This window comes from Rhincodon typus, chromosome 16 (assembly GCF_021869965.1).
Source record: "Rhincodon typus isolate 14 chromosome 16, sRhiTyp1.1, whole genome shotgun sequence".
Classification (NCBI taxonomy): Eukaryota; Metazoa; Chordata; class Chondrichthyes; order Orectolobiformes; family Rhincodontidae; genus Rhincodon; species Rhincodon typus.
The window spans coordinates 911,477-919,734 of NC_063347.1; positions in this window are offsets into that span (position 1 = coordinate 911,477).

Consider the following 8,258-nt stretch of genomic DNA (forward strand, 5'->3'; position numbering starts at 1 on the left):
TCGGAGGATGATGCGTTGGATCCGGAGGTTGGTGGGGTGGTACGTGAGGACGAGGGGGATTCTGTTTTGGTTGTTATTGCGGGTGTGAGGGATGAGTTGCGGGAAATGCGAGAGACACGGTCGAGGGCGTTTTCGACCACTGTGGAGGGGAAGTTGCGGTCCTTGGAAAACGAGGACATCTGGGATGTCCGGGAGTGGAATGCCTCATCTCATAAGTAGATGCAGCGGAGGTGAAGGAATTGGGAATAGGGGATGGTCTTTTTGCAGGAAGGTGAGAGGAAGTGTATTCTAGTTAGCTGTGGGAGTCCGTAGGCTTGAAATGAATATCAGTTTCCAGGTGGTGCCAGAGATGAAAACAGAGAGGTCCAGGAAGGAGAGAGAGGTATCAGAAATGGTCCAGATGAACTTAAGGTTGGGGTGGAAGGTGCTGGTGAAGTGGATGAACTGTTCGAGCTCCTCGTGGGAGAACGAGGCGGCGTCGATACAGTCATCGATGTAACAGAGGAAGAGGTGGGGGATGGGGCCGGTGTAGCGTCCGAAGCGTCTTTGACCTGTCTGTCTCCTCTCCACCAATCGTCTCCTTTATCCACCTTCCATCCGTCTCCCCCTCTCTCCCTATTTATTTCAGAATCCCCTTCCCCTCCCCTATTTCTGAAGAAGGGTCTAGACCCGAAACGTCAGCTTTCCTGCTCCTCTGATGCTGCTTGGCCTGCTGTGTTCATCCAGTTCTACACCTTGCTATCTCAGATTCTCCAGCATCGGCAGTTCCTACTATCTCTCCCCCCAAACTATCACTTATTTCCCCTGCCATTGCTTATACCCACCCAAACTGATTCAACATCATAATTTATTGCACATATACCACTGCTCACCACTGCACTGATATGATCCTTTATCAAAAAAGCTACCCCACCTTCTTTTCTTTTCTACCTATTCTTTTGCAACATCGAATACCAATGACTATTGACTTCCCAGTCCTGGTCACCCTGATATGATAAAAACCGAAAGAACTGCGGATGCTGCAAATCAGGAACAAAAACAAAGTTGCTGGAAAAGCTCAACAGGCCTGGCAGCATCTGTGAAGGAAAAAACAGAATTAACGTTTCAGGTCCGGTGAGGAACCTGAGGAAGTTCTGAGGAAGGGTCACGGGACCCAAAACGTTAACTTTGTTTTTTTCTTTCATAGATGCTGCCAGACCTGCTGAGCTTTCATCCTGAAATGATGTCTCGGTAATAGCTGCAATGTCATATTCATTTACTTCTAATTGTACCATCAGTTTAGCGATCTTGTTGTAAATACTGTGTGCATGAAGCTTTGACTTATTACCATTATTATTCTCCCTCATTCTAATTTCTGTTGCACTGTCCTGCATAGATTTTCTATCCCATTCTGTCACAATTTATCATATGCCACTTCACTACCCTAAACATCTTCTTTTGATTTTTTAAAAAACTTCCCTTCAATTGAACCATTCCCCCACTAATTAGTTTAAAGCTGTGTCTAGTTAATTCTAGTTATAGAATTCACCAGGATACTGGTCCCAGCTTTGTTGAAATGAAGGCCATCCTAATGGAACAGCTTCCTCTTTCTCCGGAACTGGTGCCAGTGCCCCATGAATCAAAACCCATTTCTCTCACACAAATCATTGAGCCGTGCATTTACCTCTCTAGTCTTATTTACCCTTTTTCACAAGAATAAATATTTTTTCCACATCTCTGTTTTGAATGGCTGTCCTTAAGTTTTAAACAGTTATAGATTCTCCCATTAGAGGAAACATCTTCTTCACATACACTCTGTCCCTCAGAATCTAAAATTTTTCAATCAAAGTCAAATCTTACTCTTCTAAACTCCAGCAGCTAAAATACCTCCTGTCCAACCTTTCCTCATAAGACAACCAACCCATTCCACATATGAGTCGAGTGAACTTTCTCTGAACTGCCTCTAATGTATTGATGTCCTCTTTAAGTAGGGTGGCCAATATAGTAGTCGAGAACCAATCTTGCCAATGCCTGAATAACTGAAGCAAAAATCTCTCTATTTTTGTATTCAATTTCCTTGTTTTTTGCTTCTATGAACATAAAAAGAGGGTAGCAAAAGTAAGGAACAAGAACAGAAGTTGCTGGAAAAGCTCAGCAGGTCTGGCAGCATCCATGAAGAAAAAAATCAGAGTTAATGTTTCGGGTCTGGTGACCCTTCCTCAGAACTGATGGTAGCTGGGAAAACATCTGTAAATATGCAAAAACTGGGATGAGGATGGGGTGGGGCGTAAACAATAGGATAAACGATAGAGCCCAAAGAGAGAGAAGAGCAGGGAGACTAGACTGGATGATCGCTTTGCAGAACATCTACATACTACTCACAAAAAAGACCCTGATCTTCCAGTTGCCTGCCACTTTACCACACCACCCTGTTCCCTGACCAACATCTCCGTCCCTGGCTTGTTGCAGTGTTCGAGCGAAGCTCAGCACAAGCTGGAAGAACAACACCTCATTTTCCGCTTGGAGACCCTGCAACCCTCTGGAACAACAATGTTGTGGCCATTACAGAAGAAACTACGATGTTGTGGCCATTACATAGAACATAGAACAGTACAGCACAGTACAGGCCCTTCAGCCCACGATGTTGTGCCGAACTTTTACCCGAAACCTAAGGTCTATCTAACCTCCACCGCTACCTTATACTTTCATCCATATGCCTATCTAATAGCTGCTTAAATGCCCCTAATGAGGCCGACTCCACTACCCTCTCCGGCAATGCATTCCACGCCCGTACTACAGAAGGAACTACGATGTTGCGGCCATTACAGAAACTTGGGTAACTCAGGGACAGGAATGGTCATTGGAAGTTCCGGGATTTAGATGCTTTAAAAGAAATAGGGAGGGCGGTAAAAGAGGTGGGGAAGTGGCATTGCTAGTCAGGGCTAGTATAGCAGCTACTGAAAGGCAGTTCGAGAATGATATGTCGACAGAGTCAGTTTGGGTTGAGGTCAGGAACAAGAAAGGAGCAGTCACTTTGCTGGGGATTTTTTACAGACCCTCTAATAGTTGCAGAGAAGTGGAGGAGCGGATTGGAAGGCAGATACTGGAAAGGTGCAGAAGTCACAGGGTTGTAGTCAAGGGTGACTTCAACTTTCCAAATATTGATTGGAAACTTTTTAGTTGTAATAGTTTAGATGGAGCGGATTTTGTCCAGTGCATTCAGGAAGGATTCCTGACACAGTTTGTAGATAGACCAACATGAGGAGAGGCCACTTTGGATTTGGTGCTTGGCAAGAACCAGGCGAGGTGTCAGATCTGTTGGTAGGAGAGCATTTTGGCGGTAGCGATCATAACTCTGTTATTTTTACAATAGTCATGGAAAAGGATAGGTACATACAGCAGGATAAGGTTTATAATTGGGGAAAGGGTAATTATAATTCAGTTAGGCAAGAACTGGGTAACATAAAATGGGAACAGATGCTGTCAGGGAAGAGCACAACAGAAATGTGGAGATTGTTTAAGGAATGCATACTGCGTGCATGTTTGTCCCCAGCAGACAGGGAAGATGTGGTCGAGTGAGGGAGCGTTGGTTCTCAAGAGAGGTCGAACGACTAGTTAAGAGGAAGAAGGATGCTTATGTAAGGTTTAGGAAACAAGGATCGGAAAAGGCTCCAGAGGGATACAAGTTAGCCAGGAAGGAGCTGAAGAAAGGGCTTAGGAGAGCTATAAGGGGGCATGAGAAAACCTTGGCAGGATCGAGGAAAACTCCAAGACTTTTTGCACATACATGAGGAATAAGAGAATGACCAGAGAAAGGGTAGGGCCGATCAAGGATTGTAAAGGGAATTTGTGTACGGAGCCTAAAGAGATAGGAGAGGTCCTTAATGAATACTTTTCTTCAGTATTCACAACTGAGAGCAACCTAGCTGTAGGGGAGGACAGTGTGAAACAGGCTGGTCGGCTAGAGGAGGTGGATGTTAGTAAGGAAGATGTACTAGAAATTTTGAGGAACTTGAAGATAGATAAGTTCCCCGCGCCAGATGGGATTTATCCAAGGATTCTATGGGAAGCAAGGGAAGAAATCACAGGGCGTTTGGCGATGATCTTTTCATCCTCACTGTCCACGGGTATAGTGCCAGAAGATTGGAGAGAGGCAAATGTCATTCCCTTGTTCAAAAAAGGGAATAGGGATAACCCCAGCAATTACAGGCCAGTTAGTCTTATGTCAGTGGTGGGCAAATTACTGGAAAGGGCTCTGAGAGATAGGATTTATGATCACTTGGATAGGCACAGTTTGATTCATGATAGTCAGCATGGATTTGTGAGGGGTAGATGATGCCTCACAAACCTTATTGAATTCTTTGAAGAAGTGACCAAACACGTGGATGAAGGTGGAGCAGTGGATGTGGTATACATGGATTTAAGTAAGGCATTTGATAAGGTTCCCCATGGTAGGCTCATGCAGAAGATAAGGAGGCATGGGATAGGGGGAAATGTGGCAGATTGGATTCAGAATTGGCTGACCCTTAGAAGACAAAGGGTGGTAGTGGACGGAAAATATTCAACATGGTGCTCAGTTACGAGTGGTGTACCACAATCATCTGTTCTGGGTCCTCTTCTATTTGTGATTTTTGTAAATGATTTGGATGAAGGAGTGGAAGGGTGGATTAGTAAGTTCTCAGACAATCCGAAGGTGGGTTGCGTTGTGGACAGTGCGGAGGGCTGTTCTAGGTTACAAAGGGACATTGATAGAATGCAGAGCTGGGCTGAGAAGTGGCAGTTGGAGTTTAACCCTGAAAAGTGTGAGGTGATTCATTTTGGAAGGACAAACTTGAAAGCAGAATACAGGGTTAATGGAAAGATTCTTGGCAGTGTGGAGGAGCAGAGGGATCTTGGGGTTCATGTCCATAGTTCCCTGAAAGCTGCCACCCAGATGGATAGAGTTGTAAAGAAGGCGTATGGTGCGTTAGCTTTCATTAATAGAGGGATTGAGTTCAAGAGCCGTGAAGTTATGCTCCAGCTATACAAGAGCCACATCTGGAGTATTGTGTCCAGTTCTGGTTGCCTCATTACAGGAAAGATGTGGAAGCGTTGGAAAAGGTGCAGAGGAGATTTACCAGGATGTTGCCTGGAATGGAGGGAAGGTCTTACAAGGAAAGGTTGAGAGAGCTAGGGCTTTTCTCTTTAGAACGACGAAGGATGAGAGGTGACTTGATAGAGGTGTACAAAATGATCAGAAGTACAGGTAGAGTGGATAGCCAGAGACTTTTTCCTAGGGTGGAGGTAGCTATCACGGCAGGGCATAGTTTTAAAGTGAGTGGAGGTGGATATAGGGGAGGCTCAGAAGTAGGTTCTTTACTCAGAGAGTGGTCGGGAAGTGGAATGGATTGCTGCAGAAGGTAGTGGAGTTGGCCTCATTAGGGGCATTTAAGCAGCTATTTGATAGGCATATGGATGATAGTATAAGGTAGGGGTGGAGGTTAGATAGACCTTAGGATTAGGGTAAAAGTTGGGCACAACATCGTGGGCCGAAGGGCCTGTACTGTGCTGTACAGTTCCATGTTCTATGTTCAATATCGAGTTCAATAATTTTAGGGACTAAACTCTCCCATGTCCCAGCCCCCTTCCACACACACCAGGCCTTGTTATCACATTGTCTGCCATTACACAGTACCTATTGTTAGTCACTAACAGTCCCCATTACCCTCCATTCACCCTCCTAGCCAAATCATTCTCAACTCCTTTGTCTATCCAACTGTTCTTCTCTCTCTTTGAGCTCTATCCTTTATCCTATCATTTATTCCCTACCCCATCCTCATCCCTATTTTCTGCATATAAACTGACATTTTCCCAGCTACCATCAGTTCTGAGGAAGGTTCACTGGACCCAAAACGTTAACCCTGATTTTTTTCTTCACAAATGCTGCCAGACCTGCTGAGCTTTTCCAGCAACTTCTGTTCTTGTTCCTGATTTACAGCATCCGCAGTTCTTTCGATTTTTATTTAATAGCAAAAGTAAGTGTGGGACCCTTAGAGCTTGCAACCAGGCGACTGATCATGGACAACAGAGAAATAGTAGATAATTTAAATTGATATTTTGCATCTGTCATGATGGGAGACACTATAAATATACCAAAGATAATAGATAAAGAAGGTGCTAATGCGAGGAAAGGTCTTGTGATTCTCTGTCACATGAGACAAAGTATTTGACAAACTAATGAAGCAGAATAGACAGGACAAGCTTCATGGACCGAATGGCCTACTCCTGCTCCTATTTCCTATCTATTTAGGAGAGGATTCACCATGACTGTACCCAGAACAACACCAAAAATATTAATAGCGACTCTACCCATGTCAGCACCAAAAGAGTTAACAGAATCTGTGACCAGGACAGCACAGAGAGAATTAACAGTTACTGTGCCCGGGACAGTACTGGAGAAGTACCACAAACTAAAACCAGGACAGCACTGAGGAGGTAAGTCTACCCAGAACAGTACCAAGAAGGTTAACATTGACTGTACCTGGCACAGTAGTGAGAGTGTTAACATTGATTGTATCCAGGACAGCAGTGAGAGGGTTAACAGGGAAATTTATTGGGACAGTAATGAGAGGGTTAACATTGAGAGAAGCCAGGGCAACAACAAAAGGGTTAAAAGGGACTGTTCCTGGCATGATAACAAGATGGTTAACAGGGATTATTACTGGGACACCAGTGAGAAGATTAACATTGTCTGTACCTGGCATAGCATTGAATGGGATATTAGACACAGTATTTGGGTCAGCAGTGATAGGGTTAACTTGGATTTTATCCTTCTAGTACTGATTCAATCTGTCAGTTCATTAAACAATCGGCAATGGCCCAGTTTACTTCTGAGAGGAATATGGGTCAGTGGATGAGCTGGGGAACATCAGAGGAAGCAACAGGGAGTTCAGTCTTGCTCAAATTCTTAGTTCAACTTCAGCACATTTGCAGGTCTAGGTAAACATTTATGAGGCAACAGGAGAGAGAAAGACAGACTGTATTATTGAATGAGATGTTAAATCCAAATTCCACTGGTCCATGGGCTGCATCAGACAGTTGGTGAAAATCACATAGTAGTTTAAAACGCAGCATCAGTCAACTTTGGCAACATCTCCCTATCCAACCTATCAATGTGATTATTTGTCTCAATGTAGTTTCTAGGATTTTATGATAGATATAAATTCACACAAGCAACAAGATGGGATAAAAGATCATTTGGTCTAACCATTCTGTTGTGTTGTTCACCCTTCCCCAGAGGACACAGTTCCTGCCACATTCACAGCCCCATTCCCATATCCTTCAACCTCTTTCTGTCCAGCCATCTCTCCAATTCTGCCAGAGATGTATTGAATGTGGAAAGACCGTGGTCTATTGAGTTGAACTTCTAACAGTCTTACAGTAAGAAGGTACAGTGATACTGTAATAGAGTTAATCGCAGTGATCAGCCTCATGAATTAGTCCACAACAACCCAAGTTGGGCCCCAGTGTCAGAACCAAATGGAGGTTCTGAGCCTCCACTATATCCACAGCAAAATCCTCTGCAGGAACAGACACAGCCGCAGTTGTGCCTTCATCCATGTGTGTTAGGGATCTGAAGCCTTATGTACTGATGGCTCCCCCACTCCCAGCCTGTTGCAGTGAATCAGCCTGCAATAAGTGGGTGGTCTCCTAATGCAGTGGGGAACCATACTGCTGGTGAGAAAGGTCACGTTGCAGAATCATCCCTAAATAGGACCTTAACCATAGCAATTAGCTGCCCAGCTTCTTGAAAAAGGCAACCAATTCTCTCACCAGTACAACTACGGGAAAGCTCCTCACCAGTGGGAATGAATCAGGAACTGCTCAAATGTCATTCTTCTGCGCCCCATCCTTTATCTTCATTTCAGAGCTTGGAAATGGAGCCTGGGGTGAAGAAAACACCCGTGGGGGACAGTTTTGGCAATCACGGGCCCAAAGTCATCTGCTCTTGCCAAACACACTCCACGCAACACAGCTTATGTCTCCAATTACAGAGAGATTGATTTTGAAAATATTTGATTTTTGAAGGAAAGGTCTCCAATTTACCATCTCCTTCTGCCGTCTCCCTCAACAGCCTGTTATAAAGATCAATCACACACTAACGTTCCAGATTGCAACTTCAAAATAAATTCATTAGCTGTAGAGTGCTCTGGGATGTCCTGAAGACACGCACTGAAGTGAAATGTATCGCGTAAATGCAAAACCTTTCTTTCAAAACCTTATTTCACTGAAATAATTAC